This window comes from Rutidosis leptorrhynchoides, chromosome 1 (genome assembly GCF_046630445.1).
Source record: "Rutidosis leptorrhynchoides isolate AG116_Rl617_1_P2 chromosome 1, CSIRO_AGI_Rlap_v1, whole genome shotgun sequence".
Classification (NCBI taxonomy): Eukaryota; Viridiplantae; Streptophyta; class Magnoliopsida; order Asterales; family Asteraceae; genus Rutidosis; species Rutidosis leptorrhynchoides.
In genome coordinates this window covers 131,739,078-131,744,999 of record NC_092333.1, presented here as the reverse complement: position 1 = coordinate 131,744,999, position 5,922 = coordinate 131,739,078, and positions in this window count along the sequence as shown.

Sequence of the window (5,922 nt, the reverse complement as noted above, 5' to 3'; positions counted from 1 at the left end):
TTATTGCTTTCGTGATAAATTAGAAAAACCATAAAAATTATAAAATCAATAAAAAAAATCCAAAAATAGTGTTTTGTTTAATTTTGTGTTTTTCAGTTTTACGCTCGGTGTTCTTGTTTTTGTTGAAGTGCAGGTTAGTGTATGCAAACTCGGAGTTCGGGAAATCAAAATCTTAAGCCGTTAGACCCGGAAATCGAGAAATCTACAAAAGCTAATCGAAAAGCTACAAGAATCTTAAAGGGTTCGACAGTGGCTTCAGCATCCACGCAACCACAGTTAGAGACACATCCGATTGTTCCACCGAACTCTCCTAAATCAGAGTCTGACACTGAAGAGGAAGTTTTTGATCAACGAGACAAGATGGCCGAACGACCAAGAGGAGTAGACACCTACTACCAATCGGGTGATTTCGAGGATCATTCACCCATTGTTTATCCTGCACTGGCAGGAGGAAACAACCGACGATTTGAGGTCCGACCTCAACTCATTTCGATTTTGCCAACCTACCGAGGTATGGCTAATGAGGAGCCATATGAACACATCACTTAATTTAATGGGATATGTGCTACTAATCAGGTAAACGGTTTCACTGGTGATGAGGTACGTCTTCGATTATTTCCTTATTCACTTAAGGATAAGGCAAAAAGATGGTTTCTCTCCTTACCCGCCCGGAGTATTAATACTTGGGCGGAGATGAAAAAATGATTTTAGAAGAATTTTACCCCATAAGTAAAACCTCAGACATGCGTACGCAAATAAAATCTTTTAAACAATTACCGGGTGAATTATTTCATGAAGCGTATGAACGTCTGAAGGAGTTACTTAGGGCATGTCCACACCATGAGATACCCAAGTGGGAATTGGTTAAAGTTTTCTATGATAGTTTACATTCCCAAAACAGAAAGTTTCTTTTAGCGGCTAGTGGTGGGGCATTCTTAACTAGGTCTAGTGATGATGAATGGGCGTTCTTCGAATAGTTAAGCAAGGGTTCAAAAACCCAAGCTTCGGTTGATCGTAAACAACCTAGTACCTCCCGAGTGAATCATGTTTCCGATTCGGGTGGTTCATCTAAGAACTTAGAGCAGGAATTTGATGATTTGAAAATGCTTATATTTAACAACCCAAATCAGGGTCTTGCTTGTAATGTTTCGCAGGTTCAGGAAGTATGTGAGATTTGTGGAGATCCTTCTCACTTTTCATATGGATGTAGAAATGGGATTCCACCGGTAAATCAGCACATAGTGGAAGAACAAGTTAACGAGGCTCAGGGACGGAGATATGATCCATACTCCAACAAGTATAATTCGGGTTGGAGAAATCATCCTAATTTCAGTTGGAGCAATAACAACACGCTGAATGCTAACCAAGGGAACCAACTTAGACCAGCAAACAACTTCCAAAACCAGGGTAATTTTCAGAACCAAGGTAACTACCAAAGAAACTATCAAAATCCTTATCCAAACAACCAAAACCAAAACCAAAACAATTACCAAAACCAAGGCCAGAACCCAAACCAAAATCAAAACAGTACTTCAACCAATCAACCATCTAGTTCGAATGCTAAGATGGATGCGTTCATCTCCGAAATGCAAAAAATGATAGAAGTGCAAAATAAGTCGATTGGTGTATTGGCTAAGGTAATCGGTAATGTAGCGGAAAGTAAGGGAAATAGGGAACCAGGTACAATTCCAAGCTACACGGTTCTAAATCCAAATCATAAGGATCAAGGAAAAGGTCATAGCGTTAACATGGTAGGTACCTCGAGAAGCGGAAAGAAGTATGACAATAAGGTTGGTGAAAAAGAGATAGTGCAACAAGAGTCAAGTAAGTCTCCTATTGTTCTTGATGAGGAAGAGGTAAGTGAAAATGATAACCATGGGGAGGGGTGAAAAAGACCGAACCAATCGTTAATGAGGCTGGGAAAGTGGAGGCAGAATCAAAAACCGTTCCATTTCCCAAGGCTTTAGAGTCCCCAAACCAATTCCCTTATGGAAAAAAGGGACCATACCAGAGGACATGTGGGAAATGTTTAAGCAGGTTAAGATAAATTTACCCCTTCTCGATGCTATTAGGCAAGTCCCGTCCTATGCTAAATTTTTAAAGGACATTTGCACTCAAAAGAGGAAGCAAAGGGCGACTTTACCCAAAAAGGTGGAGCTAACTGAGCACTTAAGTGCGGTTATTTCAGGTACAATTCCACCTAAGTTTAAGGACCCAGGGACTCCGTTGATAGCTGTGACTGTAGGAAACGTGAATGTGAAAAAGGCGTTATTTGTAATGACCCGCACTTTTTCGATCAATTTATACTTATAAGATTAATATTTACATAAATTAAACCTTACCAACATGATAAGCAATCAAAATTGTTGAGAATTATGTTTTTGAAATGAGTTTTACACAACGATTGACCGTCTAGTTTGACCGATGATATCACGAACTATATAACATATGATAATTATACGTTTGTGTATATATATGTATATATACATATTTAACATGATCTAAGAATGTTGTAATATCTTATTTTGTATTAATAACAATAAGTTATAAGTATATTTTGAAACTACTAACTTAAGTTTTCAAAACGATAATCATACGTAACGTTATTTGACATAAATACTTATGACCTATAATGTTTATACATATATCGTATATGTAATGTATTTAATCACTTTTTAAGGACTTAAATACATAAAACAATATAAGTGTATTCACAAAAGATAGCTATATTTGAATTCTCATTCCATTTTTCACAAGATTTCTATACGTATATCTAGAGTATATGTACTCGTATCATACCTAGCTTCTATACGTATTTACTATTAGTATATACACATCAAATCACCACCTAACTAGCCATTATTACTGCCCTAGATGAGAGGTAATTAGAATTTGGAAGTTTGTTGACTAATTTCACAAAATAACAACTTGAAAATCTTGTCCATGTTTCCCATGAAAAACGTTTTTTTTAAGGCTTTATATACTCCATCCATTTTCAATCTTTACTACCTCATTTTCTCTAAACAAAACACAATCTTAAGAACCTTAAGTGTTCATCATGATCCCAGCAAGATACCATGAATATCTAGCTTCAAAAACATCACTTAATCACCATAATAAAACTCTTACAACAACACTTCAAGAAATCCTTCCAAGAACACAAACTTACTTCCAATCTTTCATCCAATTCCATCACCCTTTTGGTTCTAGCTTTTTACTCCTCTTTTACAGCAACCTTGTCCAAGGAACTTGAGGTAGTAACTATGTTCATAACCTTATTCGATTCATATATATATAGCTATCTTATTTTGTGGTATAAAATTTTAACAACAAGAACATAGTTTGAATGTTTTCAAACTTGTTTGCAAACTAAATAGATCCTTCTAACTTAACTTTTAAAATACTTCAAGACCTGTAATATAACATAAATATATGCTAATTTAACAAGGTATAACTTGGTTTTTCAAAGAACACCTTAAAAACTGAATTTACGACGTCGGAGTGTAACCGGGGGCTGTTTTGGGTTGGATAATTAAAAACCATCTTGAACTTTGAATTGGAGGTTTATATTCTGGAAAAATGATATTTCTTATGAATATGTTAACACATAAAAATTTCATGATTTAATTCAAAGTATAAGTATTTTTAGAAAAATGGTCATTAAATGATATTTTTGTAACAAAAATGATTAACTTCATAAGTTTCACTAAAGTTTGACCTATGACCTGTGATTTCAAATAAAAACTAAGGTATTTACAGTTCATATTCTTAAAGAGGGACTCGATCCAAGGAAGTGGCAAGTTGAACCAACGAAAACGGAGTTGTAACGAAGAAACTATGACCAAAACGAGATCGGATATCTAAGACTAGTTTAGCTACGAAAATAATTGGAGAAAATTAAATAAATCACATATTTTTAAAATAACATGATATTTCATATATATGTACTCATAATTTAATTTTATATGGTTCAGGATCACCCGTAAACAATACGAGAAGATTAATCATAAGATTCCCATGATTGTACGCAACACGTCATTTGACAACACCGGTACTTTATGTACGCAACACGTCATTTGACAACACCGGTACCGTGGGTCAAGATTAATCTCGACCAATACATATACGATGGGGGTTTTATTTATTTCATTGGGGGTTTATTAAACACCTAAAAATGAACCATTAAAATTGAATTACTAACATCGGACTGCTAACTACGGACTAAGAAATTATTAAAAGTATTAAAAGTATAATAAGTATATATATGTGACGATTGTTTTAAAAAGAAAAGGTATTGATATATTATATATGGATAGGTTCGTGATATCAATCGGAGACCAAGTCGAAATTACATATCTTCAAGACAAAAGTGAGTATATAGTCCCACTTTTAAACTCTAAGTATTTCGGGATGAGAATACATGTATTTTATGTTTTACGTTATGGATACAAGTAACTGAAAAATATATTCTACGTTGAGTTGTACCACTGGCATACTTCCCTGTAGCTTGGTAACTATTATTTACAGCGGTATTGTAAACGCGAATCCTGTTGATAGATCTATCGGGCCTGACAACCCCAACCGGACTGGACGACCAGTATTCAACGGTTGCACAGTACTTCGTTTCGTGACTACACTTGGTACGGTGTAGTAAGATTTCATAATAAAGGGAATATGCGACGTGATTAAATGTTAAGTATGGTTACCAAGTGCTCAACCACTTAGAATATTTTTATTAAAATGTTTATATATGAAATCTTGTGGTCTATATTTATATCGCTGCCGGCATTAAACCTATATCTCACCAACTTTATGTTGACGTTTTAAACATGTCTATTCTCAGGTGATAACTAAAAGCTTCCGCTGCAACATGTTGAACTTAAGCAAGATCTTGAGTATGCATATTTGTGTCAAAAATAAAACTGCATATCCGAGGAATTGTAATGTAAAATATGCTAGAAATCGTATTATTATCATCACATGTAAAGTTTGTAAGTCTAAGATTATCGCTAAACGATAATCATCTTTATGTTGTCTAAAGCTTGTACTAAAATAAGAATCATGGTTTGTAATGTATAATATATGCAGTTGATCTTTTAAAAATGTCGCATATAGAGGTCAATACCTCGCAATGAAATCATACGTTATCTAACACGTTCTTATGGTTAAGGACGGGTTATGACATGTGGTATCAGAGCGGTGGTCTTAGCGAACCAGGTTTGCATTAGTGTGTCTAACTGATAAGTCGTTAGGATACATTAGTAAGTCTGGACTTTGACCGGGTCTGATTTAAAAACCATTGCTTATCATTGTTGGTTAAAATTTATATGTAAATATTATGTAGTACTAATGGGTTAGTTGTTGTGTGATAGATGTCGGGCTCAAAACTTGTCATCACATTCAGCGACTCCGAACCAGAATCTTCAGATGGTGTTCCAGTCATTAACCTATCCGATGACGAAAATAATATCTTTGGGGAAGACTCACAAATTCCGGATGAACCAACTATAGAGAACCCGGAAAGTGAACCCGAGGAGGAAAGTGAACCCGAGGAGGAAAGTGAACCCGAGGAAGAAATACAGGAAATTACAAAAGACAAGTTCGAACTAGGAAAGAAACGAAAGGCTAATGAATTAGAAAATTCAAATCCCGAGTTTAGTGAGGATGATGTGGCACCAACTCCACTAGACACTACCACCCCTATTCCCGCTATTCCTATTCGTTCTATCCCAGCATCCAGTTCTTCAGCCCCACAGCCAAAATATAGGCAGACAGCCAGGATAAGCGTTAAGCGATTTTTTGAACCTAAACGTCCTAGAAAATAGACCAAACGATGCGCTGCCATATTAAACCATGGGATCATATAATGTTTTGTATAATATTATTAGTGTGGTTTGCTTAATGTTCGATGTAAGATAAGCA